Consider the following 17,054-nt stretch of genomic DNA (forward strand, 5'->3'; position numbering starts at 1 on the left):
ATTTATATCTTAACAATGTTTAGTCTTCAACCCATGAACATGGAAATGCCCTTCTACTTATTTTGGTCTTGTTTGATGTATTTCAGCAATCTTCTTGTATTTTTCTGTATATAAGTCAATTACGTACTTGGTTTGACTTATTCCTAGATATTTGATTCTTTGAGAAGCTATTTTAAATGAATTTTTTTCTCAATTCCTTCTTCCAGTTGTTCAGTACTATTGTTTAGAAACAGTACTGACTTCAGGGGTTGATATTTTATTCTGCTACTTTCCCGAATTCATTTATTAGTTCTAAGAGCTTTCTTGTGGAGTTTTCAGGATTTTCTGTATTTAGGATCTGTGTTATATAAGGAAGAAAATTATACTTCTTCCTTTCTAGTTTGGATAACTTTTATTTCTTGTTCTTGTCTAATGTCTCTGGCTGGAACTTCCAAGTAGAATGTTGAATAATAGTGGTGACAGTAGGCATACTTGTCTTGTTCCTGATATCAAAGGGAAAGCTTTTAGTATTTCACCAGTAAATGTGATGTTAGCTATGGGTTTCTAAAGTACGCCCTTCATCATATTAAGGGAATTTCCTTCTCTCCTTCTCTTCCTAGTTTTCAAAGTGTATTTATTTAAGAAGAGATGCTTGATTTTGTCAAATACCTTTTATGCATCAATTGTAATGGGCATGTTTTTTTTTCCCCTCTCCATTCTGTTAATGTGTATTATATTACTTGATTTTCTTATTTTGAAATATACTTACATCTTTGGATAAATCCCACTTGATCATGGCATATAATTGTTTTTCATGTGCTGTTGCATTCAGTTTGCTAGTTTTTTTTATTGAGGATTTTTGCATCTGTATCCATAAGAGATATTGATTTGTAGTTTTATTTTCTTGTGCTAACTTTATTTGGCTTTGGTGTAAGGGTGATGTTGGCCTCATAGCATTAAGGAGTGCTCCCTCCTCTTCAAATTTTTTGTAACAGTTTGAGCAGAATTCACATCAATTCTTCTTGGAATGGTTGGGCCTTTCCCCTGTAATGCTGTGTATTTCTAAGTTTTCTTCATTGTAAGAGTTTTGATTATTGATTCAATCTCTGTACTTATAATTGGTTTGTTGATATGTTTTACTTATTCTTAAGTCAGTGTAGGTAATTTGTGTGTTTCTAGGAATTTGTCCATTTCAGTTCATCTACCTAATTTTTAGGCATATGTTACTTCATAGTATTTAATTTTATGTTGTTTACTATTTGTGAATTTTCAATTCCTCCCTTAATATTAATTTCTAGCTTCATTCTCTCATGGTCAAGGAAGATACATTGCATGACTTCAATATTTTAAAATGTATTCAAACTTGCTTTGTGACATAAGATATGGTCTATCCTGGAGAATGACACATGTACTAGAAAAGAATATATATTCTCTTGCTGTTGGGTGAAGTGGTCTATGTACATCTGTTAAGTGTAGTTACTTTTGAGTCTCATTCAAGTCTTCTGTTTTCTTATTGATCTTCTGTTAGACGTTGTATCCATTTTAAACGTGTTATATTAAAATCTCCTACTACTAATATAGAACCATCTATTTCTTGCTACAAGTCTGTCTGTATTTACTTCATATATTTCGGAGTTCTGCTTTTTCTTTTTGCGTGGGCAGGCACTGGGAATCGAACCCAGGTCACCAGCATGGCAGTTGAGGATTCTGCCATTGAGCCATCGTCATGTCACCTCTGAGGTTCTTGTTGAGTCGACTGCTATATCAGTATATAATGATATCTTTGTCCCTTATAACAATTTTTTATTTAAATTTGAATGCATCTGATATCAGTGTGCTGTGCTGGTTTGAAAGGATTTATGTACCCTAAAAAACCCATGTTTTAATCCTAATCAGTCTTATGGGAGCAACCATTTCTTTGCATCCTTATTCAATAACGTAGGTTGGAAACTTGATTGAATTCTCTCCACGGAGATGTGACTCACCCACATGTGGTTATTAACCTTTCATTGGAGGGTGATGTGATGCTACCCATTCTGGGTGGGTCTTGATTGGTTTGCTGGAGTCCTTTGAAGGAGGAAGCATTTCTGGAGAAAGCTTGAGAACGATGAGATAGCCATGAAACCACCAGAGCCCACGCAGCCAGAGACCTTTGGAGATGAAGAAGGAAAATGCCCTCTAGGAGCTTCATGAAACAAGGAGCCTGGAGAGAAAGCTGAAGACGTTGTCGTGTTTATCATGTGCCTTTGCAGTTGAGAGAGAAACTCTGAACTTCATCAGCCTTCTTGAGTGAAGGTAACTTCTTGTTGGTGCCTTAATTTGGACATTTTTGTAGACTTGCTTTAATTGGGACATTTTCATGCCTTAAAACTGTACACTTGCAACTCATTAAATTCCCCTTTTTAAAAGCCATTCCATTTCTGGTATATTGCATTCTGGCAGCTAGAACATGTGCGTACATTAGCTCTCTTTCATGTACTGCTTTCATAGTGTCTGTGTATATATGTATATATGTATGTATATTTTCGTCGTTTTTCTTTCAGTCTACTTATTTAATTGAACTTGCATCTCTTGTAAATGGTATATAGTTGAGTCATATCTTTTTAAAATATATTCTGCCAATCACTGTCTTTTCACTGGAGAAGTTAATCCATTTAATTTAAAGTCACTACTAATAATGCAGGACTTTCTTCTGCCACTTTGCTATTTAGTTTTTGTAAGTTTATTCTTTTTTTTCTTCAATTAATGAAAGTTAATGCCGACTGTCATAGTTATTTGATATTATGTGTTGTAACATATTGAGTCTCTTGTTATTTCTATCTGAATATATATTTCATCTATTTTCCTTACAGTTACCATGGGGTTAAAATTTAACATTATAAATATAATATAGTATATAATATATAACAATCATATTTCATTTGATTCCAACTTAATTTTTATAGCATACTTATACACTGTTTCTATATTCCTCTGTCTCCCCACATTTGTCGTAATTATTACAAATTATCTCCAGTACACTGTATACATAAAACCATACGGTGATCATTACCTTTTTAAGCATTTGTGTTTTAGCACCTGTAGGGGTTAAAAATTAGGGTTTATTGTACCAAAAACTGCAATACAATACTACTGACATTAATAATTGTCCAAGTAGTTACCATTACTGGAGATCTTTATTTCTCTATGCTGTTTTGAACTACTGTTTATTGTTCTTTCCTTTCAGTCTAAAGACTCCATTTAGCGTTATTTTTTAGATCAGATCTAGTGGTGAAGAACTCCTTAGCTTTTCGTTATCTGGGAATGTCTTAATTTCTCCCACATTATTTATTTATTTTAAAATTTTTTTATTGATATATATATTATATATTCACATAGCATGTAATCATCCTATATGTTCAATTAATGGTTCACAATATCATCATATAACCGTGCATTTATCATCACAATCGACTTTTTCTTTTTTTGTGAAAAATAACACATATACAATAAAGCAAGAAATTTCAAAGTCCATCACAACAGTTAGTTGTAAAAGAGATTTCAGACTTAGGTGTGGGTTACAATTCTACAATTTCAGATTTTTGCTTCTAGCTGTTCTAAGAAACTGGAGACTAAAAGAAATGTCAGTATAATGACTTAGCATTCATGCTCATTTGTTAAACCCTACCTTCTCTGTCTAATTCCACCATCACGTTTGATCTTCCTCCTACTCTTTAGGGGGTGCTTAGGCTGTACCCATTCTAACTTTTTCATGCTGGAAGGAGCTGTTGATGATCTGGAGAGGCTGACCCATCTGCATTTCAGGACTTATCTGGCCCAGGGTTCTATCTGGAGCTTGGAGGTTTCTGGAAAGTTCCCCAAGTACATGGTACTTTTTTAGAATCTTGTGTAATGCTCCAGGTGTTCTTTATGAATGGTTGGGGTTTGGCAAGCTATGATACATAGCAATGGCTAATCTTGCATAAGAGTGACCCCCAGAGTTGCCTCTCAATTCTATTTGGACTCTCTCAGTCACTGATACCTTATTTATTACTCTTCTTTTCTCCCATTTTGGTCGGGATGGCATTGTTGATCCCACAGTTCCAGCGCCAGGCTCATCCCTCGGAATCATCTCCCATACCACCAGGGAGACTTTCACCCCTGGATGACCATGTCCCACATAGTGCAGAGGGCAATTATTTCACTTGCAGAGTTGGGCTTAGAGAGAGAGAGGCCACATCTGAGTCATTAAAAAAATCCACTGGATATGACTCTTAGGTATACCTATAGGTAGGCTAAACTTCTCTACTATATGCATAAGCTTCACAAGAGCAAGCCTCAAAATCAAGGGCTTGGCCCATCAACTTGGTATCCCCAATGTTTGACACAGTATCAGGAGTTTCCCTAGTGGAAAAGTTTAATAGTTCCATATTTTTCCTCCCATCCCTCAAGGGATTTTTGCCAATATTTTTTTTATTATCTGCTTAATATACTCTGGGATTTATACAGGCATTTACATTAAGCTATACAGGATTAGAAGACCCCATTCCTATTCTGGGCTCCATATGTTTGGATTATTTATATGATTTATCCAGACAGGTTAAGTTAGATTATGTTTACAAAAAAAAGTAGGTTTTGGACCAAAGAAATCTTCTTCCTTTGGTCTCAAAAAGTAGATGAGGTTCTAAAATATAGGTAATGTCTTCCTTACTGCTATATTCTGAATTACCTTCATCCCAACCTGATCAGATCATTCTTATCACTAAATACCAGGTTTTGCATATATAAAATACCCTCTCAAAATCCAGAAAAAACAATTATTTCTCTGGGTTAAATGTGATTACTATAAGAGCGTATGATCTAGGCTCCTGTATTCTTATATGTATTTTCAAAATGAGACCACATGCTATTTGCTCTTCTATTTCTGGGTTACTTTGCCTCACCAAATGTCCCACAGGTTCATTCACAACATTGCGTGCCTCAAAACTTTGTTCCTTTTTGTAGCACACTACCATCATTCGCCATTTGACTTCTCAGTAGGTGCATCGTTCACCTATCTCCATTCAATAGGCATCATATATAATGTCCAAAGTCAACAGTTCATCAACACTCTCAATTTTATATAATTTTATTGTTCCCAAGAAAAAGATAACCAACAAACTCACTCTCACCAAATAGAAAACCCAAACCTTCCCTTAACTCTTGTCCTCTCCTCACTATTTACCTCTGGTGTTGCTCTGGTACTGTTGATGTTTTCCTATTAACATAGCCCATAGCATGCGGTAGCAATTGTCATACACTCTTTGTACAAGATTCATACGTTTGCAGCAGCTCATGCAAGAACTTATTTATATTTGTAGTGTTAATCAGTGGAATACATGACTCTATACAACCCCTTTCAATCATGTTCACCTTCAATATGGTAATGTTACTTATAATCCACTAGTGAACCTGCCTTCACTCCTATCTGTTCCCTTACATTTAAGTTCAACCTCATTGCTAACCTTTCACCCATCTCTAGTTTCCGTGTATCTCTAAGTCCCCTATATTCTATATTATAAACCTCTTATTTTACCTTTAGCCTGGTAACAAAAGTGGAGTCATACAATATGTATCCTTTTTGTGTCTGGCTTATTTCATTCAGCATTATGTCCTCAAGGCTCATCCACCTTGCCATGGGCTTCAGGATGTCTCTCATCTTCCTGCTGCATAATATTATATCTTATGTATATACCACATTTTGTTAATCCACTTGTCTGTTGATGACACTTGGATTGTTTCCATCTTTTGGCAATTGTGAGTAGTGTTTCTATGAACATCAGTGTGCAAATGTATTAATGTCACTGCTTTCAACTCTGCTGGGTATATACTGAGTAGTGGTATTGCTGGGTCACACGGCAACTCGATATTTAGTTTTCTGAAGAACGGCGAGACTGCCTTCCATAGCAGCTGTACCATTATACATTCCACAGCAGTGCATGTGTCCCAATTTCTCCACATCCTCTCCAGCATTTGTAATTTCTAGTGTGTTTAATAGCAGCCATTCTTATACATGTGAATTGGTATCTCATGGTAGTTGTGATCTGCATTTCCCTTACAGCTTATGAAAATGAGCATCTCTTCATGTGCATTTTAGCCATTTGAATTCACTCTTTATAAAAATGCCTATCCATATCTTTAGCCCATTTTATGATTGGGTTGTTTGATCTGTTGTTGTCGAGTTGTATGATTTCTGCATATATACAGGATATAAAATCTTTATCTGATGTTTGATTTCCAAACATTTTATCCCATTGAGTTGGCTGCCTCTTCACCTTTTTGACAAAGTCTTTTGAGGGGCAAAAGCATTTGATTTTGAGGAGTTCCCACTTATCTATTTTTTTCTTTTTTCTCTTCTGATTTGGGCATGAAGTTTAGGAAGCTACCTCCTATTATTAGGTCTTGAAGACATTTTTGTACATTTTCTTGTAGGAGTTTTATGGTACTAGTTCATATATTTATGTTTTTGATCCAACTTGAGTAAATTTATATATAAGGTATAAATTAAGTGTCCTCTTTCATTCTTTTGGGTATGGATATCCAGTTCTTCCATGTCCATTTATTGAAAAGACTATTTTGCCCCAATTCAGAGGATTTGGGGGTCTTGTCAAAAATCAGTTGACCATAGATTTGTGGTCTATTTTTGCACTCTCAATTTGATTCCATTGACCAATGCTTCTATCTTTGTGCCAGTACCATGCTGTTTTGACTACTGTGGCTTTATAATAGGTTTTAAAGTCAGGAAGTGTTAGTCCTCCCACTTTGTTCTTCTTTTTTAGGATGCTTTCAGCTATTTGGGGTTTCTTTCCCTTCCAGATGAATTTGGTAATTAACTTTTCTGAGTCTTCAAAGTAGATTGTTGGAATTTTGATTAGTACTGTATTGACTCTGTAGATCAATTTGGGTATAATTGACATCTTAACTATATATAGCCTTCCTATCCATGAGCATGGAATGTATTCCCACCTATTTAGATCTTCTTGAATTTCTTTTAGCAATGTTATGTAGTTTTCCATGCACAAGTCATTTACATCCCTAGTTAAGTTCATTTCTAAGCACATGATACTTTTAGTTGCTATTTTGAATGGAATATTTTCCTTTTTTTTCTTTCTGACTCCTCAGTTAGGTTATTGCTTGTGTATAGAAACATCACTGATTTCTTGCACATTTAATTTTATATCCCACCACCTTGCTAAATTTATTAGCTCAAGTAACTTTGTTGTAGACTTCTCAGGATTTTCCAAGTATAGTATCATGTCATCTGCAAATAGCAAAAGTTTCACTTCTTCCTTTCCAATTTGGATGCCTTTTATTTCTTTGTCCTGCCTGATTTCCCTCACTAGGACTTCTAGCACAATGTTGAATAATAGTGATGATAGTGGGCATCCTGGTCTCATTCCTGATCTTAGGGGGAAAGCTTTCAGTCTCTCTCCATTGAGCATAATACTGGCTATCAGTTTTTCATATATTCCCTTTATTATTTTGAGGTAGTTACCTTTGATTCCTATCTTTTGGAGTGTTTTTTATCAGAAAAGGATGTTGAATTTTTTTGAATGCTTTTTCAGCATTAATTGAGATGATCACATGATTTTTTCCTTTTCAATTTGTTAATGTACTGTATTACATCAATTGATTTTCTTGTGTTGAACCATCCTTGCATTCTTGGTATAAAGCCCATTTGGTCGTAGTGTATAATTCTTTTAATGTGTTGTTGGATTCAATTTGCTAATATATATATATATATATATATATATTTGATTTGCTAATATTTTGTTGAGAATTTTGGCTTGCATGTTCATTAGGGAGTTTGGCCTGTAGTTTTCCTTTCTTATTGCATCTTTTTCCCAGTTTTGGTATTAAAATGATTTTAGCTTCATAAAATGAGTTGGATAGAGTTCCTTTTTCCTCAATTCTTTGGAAAAGTTTGAACAGGATTGGTGTTACTTCTTTTTGGAATCTTTGATAAAATTCCCCTGTGAAGCCTTCTGGCCCTGGGCTTTTCTTTGTAGGAAGATTTTTGATGACTGATTGATTCACTTACTTGTAATTGGTTTGTTGAGATCTTCTATTTCTTTCTGAGTCAGTGTAGCTTGTTTGCATATTTCCAGGAATTTGTCCATTTCATCTATGTTGTCTAGATTGTTGGCATATAGTTGTTCATGGTATCCTCTTACAATTTCTTTTACTTCTTCAGGGTCTGTGGTAATGCACCCCTTCTCATTTCTGACTTTATTTGCATCCTTTCTCTTTTTTTCTTTGCCAGTCTTACTAGTGGCCCATCAATTTTATTGATTTTCTCAAAGAACCAACTTTTGGCTTTATTGATTCTTTCTATTGTTCTTTTTTCTCCCATTCATTTATCTCTGCTTTAATCTTTGTTATTTATCTTATTCTATTTGCTTTGGGGTTAGTTCGCTGTTCTTCCTTTAGTTCCTTCAGTTGAGCAGTTAAGTCTTTGATTTTTGCTCTTTCTTTTTTTTAATATAGGCATTTAGGGCATAAATTTCCCTGTCAGCACAGCCTTTGCCACATCCCATAAGTTCTTATAAGTTGTCTTCTCATTTTCATTCATCTCCAGATCACCACTGATTTGTCTAGCAATTTATTTGACTCATTGGTTGTTTACAAGTGTGTTATTTAATCTCCATGTATTTGTGAATGATCTCATTCTTCAGTGGTTATTGAGATCCAATTTCATTTCATTGAGATCAGAGAAAGTGCTTTGAATAATTTCAATGTTTTTTAAATTTATAAAGACCTGATTTATGCTCCAGCATATGATCTATCCTGGAGAATGTTCCATGAGCACTAGAGAAGAATGCATATCCTTGTATGGGGTGCAATGACCTATATATGTCTGGTAGGTCTAATTCATTTACCAAGTTGTTTAACTTTTCTGTTTCCTTGTTGATCTTCTGTCTGGTTGCTCTATCTAAAGAAGAGAGTGATGTATTGAAGTCTCCTACTATTATTGTTGAAACTTCTGTCACTCCCTTCAGTTTTGCCAATGTCTGTCTCATGTATTTTGAAGCTCCTTGATTGGGAGCATATACATTTATGATTGTTATATCTTGTTGTTGAATTGTCCCTTTCATTAATATATATCATCCTTCTTTGTCTCTTATGAAGGCTTTACATTTAAGGTCTATTTTGTCTGATATTAGTATAGCTACTCCTGCTTTCTTTTGGTTACACTTGCATGGAAAATCTTCTTCCATGCTTTCAGTTTCAATCTGTTTGTATCCTTGTGTCTAAGATTAGTCTCTTGTAAGCAGCATATAGCTAGATTATATTTCTTAATCAATTCTGCCAATCTGTATCTTTTAATTGGTAAGTTTAGTCTGTTAACATTCAAAGTCATTACTAAAAAAGCATTTCTTGAATCCACCATCTTATCTTTTTTATTTTATTTGACAGATCTATGTATTCTTTTCTATCTTTCCCTTTTTATCCTTTATGTTACCCTTCCTGGTACTCTTCAATTCTGTGCCCTCCTCCAGCCCTCCCTCTTCTTTTTTTTTCCAACTGGCAGAATTCCCTTTGATATTTCTTGCAGGACCAGTCTCTTGATGACAAATTCCTTCAGGGTTTGTCTGTCTGTGAAAAATTTAATCTCTCCCTTAGTTTTGAAGGACAGTTTTGCTGTGTACAGAATTCTCGGCTGGAAGTCTTTCTCTTTCAGGATCTTAAATATATCATACTATTGCCTTCTCACCTCCATGGTGCCAATTGAGTAGTCTGAACTCAGTCTTATGTGGTTTCCCTTGTATTTAGTAGATTGTTTTTCACTTGCTGCTTTCAGAATTTTTTGCTTCTCTTCAACATTTGACAGACTGATTAGTGTGTGTCTCGGAGAAGGCCTATTTGGATTTATTCTGTTTGTAGCTCACTGGGCGTCTTTGACATGTGTATTCATGTCCTTTATAAGGGTTGGAAAGTTTTCCCCCATTATATCCTCAACTACTCTTCCTAGCCCTTTATTCCTCTCTTCTCCTTCTGGGACACCAGTGATTCTTATATTTGTGTGCTTTTTTTTTTTTTGCCTATAATTTCCCTGAGATCCAACCGAAATTTTTCCATCTTTTCTGTCATTTGCTGTTTTGAGTGTTTGAAATCAGCTATCCTGTCCTCTATATTGCTTGTTCTTTCCTCTGTCTCTTCATATCTGCTGTTATGTGCCTCTAGTATGTTTTTTATTTGGTCCACAGTCTTGAATCTCTATGATATCTGCTATTTTTAAAATTTATTCTTTCATATTCCTTTTTATGCTCTTCTAATGTCCTCTTGATCTCCTTTATGTCATTAGCCATCCCACTTATTTTATTAAGTAGAGTTATGTGAACATCTCTGATTAGTTGTTCCAATGTCTGTGTCTCCTCTGGCGTTTTAATCTGATTGTTAGGTTGGGCTTTATCTGTCTACATTGTGATATGCTTAGTGATCTTCTGTTGTTTTCATCACATGTAAGTATCTTGATTGACTTACTTTGGGAGTTGATTTCCTTCAGTAGTTTAAAGCCTTGTGTTTGCAGGGTTGATGTGCAGCAGAGTGCAGGGTACAGGGAGGGGCACAATAGTGCAGTGATGAATTGCAGCACAGGTATAGGTGAAGGTTGGGGATGTTATGCTGGTGCTTGTTACTGTGAGTGCCCAGCAGCCAGGGAGGATGTAGCTGTGCAGGTCCACAGGTCTGGGGGGTGTAGCCCTGGTATGCGCTGGTCTAGGGCATGGGACCCGTTGTGCACATGAGCAGAGCTATGGCAATCTTCATGGGCTGGGAGTGCATGTGACCCAGCTGCGTTGGTCAGCACTTTCTCAGAGCTGGGAAGTATGACTGAGGGCTGTGCATATGTGCGGGTCTAGGAGTGCTATAAATTGATGTTCCCAGAGCTGAAGGAAGTGATTAAGGCCCTTGCGCATGAGTGTGTCTAGGAGTGCTATAAACTAATGTTCCTGAACTTGGGAAAAATGACTGAGGGCCCTGCATGCATGCTCAGGTCTAGGAGTGCCATAAACTGATGTGCAGACCTCAGGGAGGGTGGGGTGAGGCTGTGCGACACTATAGGTTGGGATGCAGGGGTAGCCTGGGTATGGAAGTTAGTGCCTGCAGCCTTTATGGGCTGGCAACAGCCTGCAGGGCTGCAGGGAGGGGAGGTAGTACTCAGGAGGGGTGCAGGAGAGGTGGGTTGGATTGCCCTTAGGGTGGGGGTGTGGAGTGGGTACACGTGCTGGGGATTGGTGGGACAGGGGCACTTGAAGCTTTGGGGGGTGGAGATGGGTGATGGGGTGTGGGGTGAGTCACCATTTGTGGGTTTGCATTGGTGAGGGTAGTACAGTCAAGGAACACCACAGCACCATGGCTTACTTCCTAGTCCCCGTTTCCCCATCGGTGCACTCCTGTGGGCTCCATGATTCCACGTTAGGAAGCTCCAGTTCTCTGCCTCCAGTTCCTCAGCTTTTGAACCAGGGCTGCCCTGTGTGATGCAGAAGGCTCTCCCAGGTCAGTTGTGCTCTTGAATCGCCATCTCAGTCACCCTCCTGCCCCTTCTCTAACTTTTCCTTAAAGTAGGGCTGACCTCAATCTACCTTATTTGACCATCTTTCTGAAACCTCAAGATATTACCTTTTAAAAATGTCAATATTTGGTACTGTTAACTGAAGGAGAGCTAAGCTTTTGCTTCAAGCTTAGCATTTCAAATTATTCTACTTTGGCACAGCACTCTCGACTGAAAAAAAAAATAATGACAACAACAACAAAGAAAGAAAAAAATTATGATAAACATTGTGACCCACACATTCATTTATTACCTATTGAGTGACTCAAATGCACATAGTGCTTCTTAACATTGTAGTAGGCATTATAGAAGTTGAAGTGACATTTACTACAGCATTTTGGAAATAATAAAGCTTGAATATAATTCACTTACATGTGTGCAGAGTCCTTAATTTTCTTTTTACTGTAATCTAAAATATTGTTTTCATTGATTCTTCTAAAAAATTGTCTCAGTAATATTCTTCTCTAGGGTAAGCAACTCAAGACACTATCTGGATGTCTTGAAATAATGGAATAATAGTAAAATATCATTTGGTAGTTTGAGTCCTGTTTGCCTCTAAAAAACTTGAAGCCAAAAAAAGAAAAGAAAAGCAGTTTTTTGGGTATGCTGTTTTTTGTTTTTTTTAAGTGTCTAACATTATACCCTATGTAGGGATACCCACATTCAAATTTATAAAACTTAGAATGATGAGAAAGAAATTACCAAGAAGTAACAAAACTATGGTTGGATGAACTCAAAGATATGTGAGGTAGGTAGAAGAATCACACAAAATACATACACACGAGAAGATGGCGGCTTAGTAAGATGCGCGGATCTTAGTTCCTCCTCCAGAACAGCTACTAGGGGAGTAGAAATGATACAGACAGAGATCAAAAAGACAGCGTACCCCATCCTGGAACGGCTGACTGGCTGAGAGAACCCGCTTTGGTGAGATCGCCGAGGGGCGCGGGCTTCCCCAGGCCGGGGCGGCAAGTGGCTGGAGTCCCTCCCTTCCTCCTTCCTGGGCCAGTTGGGACAATTGGACAGGTGGTCCCCTCAAACCGCAGCGGTTGGCGCCCCCCCCCACGCGTGGCCCCCCTGACCAACTGGGAGAATTGGATCGGAGATCCCTAGGCCACAGAGAACAGTGACAGGGTCCCTTCCAAACACGTGACTTCCTGGTCCGGCTGAGAACGGTGCACTCTCCCGGGCCATGGTGGCTGGTGCCCTCCTGCCACGCTTGGCACCCTGGGCCGACTAGGAGACTCGGACGGGCGCTTTCCCGGGCTGCGGCGGCCAGCGACCCTCCCTGCGTTCGGATCCCCAGGCCAGCTGGCACTCTTCAAAGCCACTTCGGCTGGCAAACCTCCCCCAGGGCGAGAGTTTTCCAAAGTTAAAGGACCCACAGCACCTTTTTCTGGTGGGACCTGCAGACAAACGTGTGCCACGAGTGCCACCTACTGGGCAGGATAAGAAAAACAGAACCCAGAGATTTCACAGAAAAATCTTTCAACCTGTTGGGTCCAACACCCAGGGAAATCTGACTAAATGCCCAGACGTCAGCAGAAGATAACGGATCACGCTCAAAAAATTGAAAATATGGCCCAGTCAAAAGAACAAACCAATAGTTCAAATGAGATACAGGAGCTGAGACAACTAATGCTGAATATATGAACAGAAATGGAAAACCTCTACAAAAACGAAATCGATAAATTGAGGGAGGACATGAAGAAGACATGGGCTGAACAAAAAGAAGAAATAGAACAACTGAAAAAACAAATCACAGAACTTATAGAAGTGAAGAGTAAAGTAGAAAAGATGGAAAAAACAATGGATACATACAATGATAGATTAAAAGAGACAGAAGATAGAATTAGTGATTTGGAGGATGGAACATCTGAATTCCAAAAAGAAACAGAAAGTATAGGGAAAATAATGGAAAAATTTGAACAGGGGATCAGGGAACTGAAGGACAATTTGAACCCCACAAATATACATGTTGTGGGTGTCCCAGAAGGAGAAGAGAAGGGAAAAGGAGGAGAAAAACTAATGGAAGAAATTATCACTGAAAATTTCCCAACTCTTATGAAAGACCTAAAATTAAAGATCCAAGAAGTGCAGCGAACCCCAAAGAGAATAGACCCAAATAGGCACTCTCCAAGGCACTTACTAGTTAGAATGTCAGAGGTCAGAGAGAAAGAGAGGATCTTGAAAGCAGCAAGAGAAAAACAATCCATCACATACAAGGGAAACCCAATAAGACTATGTGTAGATTTCTCAGCAGAAACCATGGAAGCTAGAAGACAGTGGGATGATATATTTAAATTACTAAAAAAGAAAAACTGCCAACCAAGACTGCTATATCCAGCAAAATTGTCCTTCAAAAATGAGGGAGAAATTAAAACATTTATAGACAAAAAGTCACTGAGAGAATTTGTGACCAAGAGACCAGCTCTGCAAGAAATACTAAAGGGAGCACTAGAGTCAGAACCAAAAAGACAGAAGAGAGAGGTATGGAGAAGAGTGTAGAAAGAAGGAAAGTCAGATATGATATATATAATACAAAAGGCAAAATGGTAGAGGAAAATATTATCCAAACAGTAATAACACTAAATGTTAATGGACTGAATTCCCCAATCAAAAGACATAGACTGGCAGAATGGATTAAAAAACAGGATCCGTCTATATGCTGTCTACAGGAAACACATCTTAGACCCAAAGATAAACATAGGTTGAAAGTGAAAGGTTGGGAAAATATATTTCATGCAAATAACAACCAGAAAAGAGCAGGAGTAGCTATACTAATATTCAACAAATTAGACTTCAAAAGTAAAACAGTTAAAAGAGACAAAGAAGGACACTATCTACTAATAAAAGAAACAATTAAACAAGAAGACATAACAATCATAAATATTTATGCACCAAACCAGAATGCCCCAAAATACGTGAGGAATACACTGCAAACACTGAAAAGGGAAATAGACACAAATACCATAATAGTTGGAGACTTCAATTCCACACTCTCATCAATGGACAGAACATCTAGACAGAGGAACAATAAAGAAATAGAGAATCTGAATATTACTATAAATGAGCTAGACTTAACAGACATTTATAGGACATTACATCCCACAACAGCAGGATACACCTTTTTCTCAAGTGCTCATGGATCGTTCTCAAAGATAGACCATATGCTGGGTCACAAAGCATGTCTTAACAAATTTAAAAAGATTGAAATCATACACAACACTTTCTCGGATCATAAGGGAATGAAGTTGGAAATCAATAATAGGTGGAGTGCCAGAAAATTCACAAATAGATGGAGGCTCAACAACACACTCTTAAACAACGAGTGGGTCAAAGAAGAAATTGCAAGAGAAATTAGTAAATACCTCGAGGCGAATGAAAACGAAAACACAACATATCAAAACTTATGAGATGCAGCAAAGGCAGTGCTAAGAGGGTAATTTATTGCCCTAAATGTCTATATCAGAAAAGAAGAAAAGGCAAAAATGCAGGAATTAACTGTCCACTTGGAAGAACTGAAAAGAACAGCAAACAAATCCGAAAGCAAGCAAAAGGAAAGAAATAACAAAGATTAGAGCAGAAATAAATCAAATTGAAAACATGAAAACAACAGAGAAAATCAATAAGCCCAGAAGTTGGTTCTATGAGAAAATCAGTAAGATTGATGGGCCCTTAGCAAGATTGACAAAAAGAAGAAGAGAGAGGATGCAAATAAATAAGATCAGAAATGGAAGAGGAGACATAACTACTGACCTCACAGAAATAGAGGAGGTAATAACAGGATACTATGAACAACTTTACGCTAATAAATACAACAATTTAGAGGAAATGGACGGGTTCCTGGAAAGACATGAACAACCAACTTTGACTCAAGAAGAAATACATGACTTCAACAAACCAATCACAAGTAAAGAAATTGAATCAGTCATTCAAAAGCTTCCTAAAAAGAAAAGTCCAGGACCAGACGGCTTCACATCTGAATTCTATCAAACATTCCAGAAAGAATTAGTACCAACTCTCCTCAAACTCTTCAAAAAAATCGAAGCGGAGGGAAAACTACCTAATTCATTCTATGAAGCCAACATCACCCTCATACCAAAACCAGGCAAAGATATTACAAAAAAAGAAAACTACAGACCAATCTCTCTAATGAACATAGATGCAAAAATCCTCAATAAAATTCTATCAAATTGTATCCAACAATACATTAAAAGAATTATACATCATGACCAAGTAGGATTCATCCCAGGTATGCAAGGATAGTTCAACATAAGAAAATCAATTTATGTAATACACCATATCAACAAATCAAAGCAGAAATATCACATACTCATCTCAGTTGATGAAGAGAAGGCATTTGACAAGATTCAACATCCTTTCCTGTTGAAAACACTTCAAAAGATAGGAATACAAGGGAACTTCCTTAAAATGATAGAGGGAATATATGAAAAACCCACAGCTAATATCATCCTCAATGGGGAAAAATTGAAAACTTTCCCCCTAAGATCAGGAACAAGACAAGGATGTCCATTATCACCACTATTATTCAACATCGTGTTGGAGGTTCTAGCCAGAGCAATTAGACAAGAAAAAGAAATACAAAGCATCAAAATTGGAAAGGAAGAAGTAAAACTATCACTGTTTGCAGACAATATGATACTATACGTTGAAAACCCGAAAAAATCCACAACAAAACTACTAGAGCTAATGAATGAGTACAGCAATGTAGCAGGTTACAAGATCAACATTCAAAAATCTGTAGCATTTCTATACACTAGTAATGAACAATCTGAGGGGGAAATCAAGAAACGAATTCCATTTACAATTGCAACTAAAAGAATAAAATACCTAGGAATAAATTTAACTAAAGAGACAAAAAACCTATATAAAGAAAACTACAAAAAACTGCTAAAAGAAATCACAGAAGACCTAAATAGATGGAAGGGCATACCGTGTTCATGGATTGGAAGATTAAATATAATTAAGATGTCAATCCTACCTAAATATAATTAAGATGCCAATCCTACCTAAATATAATTAAGATGTCAATCCTACCTAAACTGATCTACAGATTCAATGCAATACCAATCAAAATCCCAACAACTTATTTTTCAGAAATAGAAAAACCAATAAGCAAATTTATCTGGAAGGGCAGGGTGCCCCGAATTGCTAAAAATATCTTGAGGAAAAAAAACGAAGCTGGAGGTCTCGCGCTGCCGGACTTTAAGGCATATTATGAAGCCACAGTGGTCAAAACAGCATGGTATTGGCATAAAGATAGACATATCAACCAATGGAATTGAATAGAGTACTCAGATATAGACCCTCTCATCTATGGACATTTGATCTTTGATAAGGCAGTCAAGCCAACTCACCTGGGACAGAACAGTCTCTTCAATAAATGGTGCCTAGAGAACTGGATATCCATATGCAAAAGAATGAAAGAAGACCCGTATCCCATACCCTATACAAAAGTTAACTCAAAATGGATCAAAGA

Source organism: Tamandua tetradactyla, chromosome 20, assembly GCF_023851605.1.
Source record: "Tamandua tetradactyla isolate mTamTet1 chromosome 20, mTamTet1.pri, whole genome shotgun sequence".
Classification (NCBI taxonomy): Eukaryota; Metazoa; Chordata; class Mammalia; order Pilosa; family Myrmecophagidae; genus Tamandua; species Tamandua tetradactyla.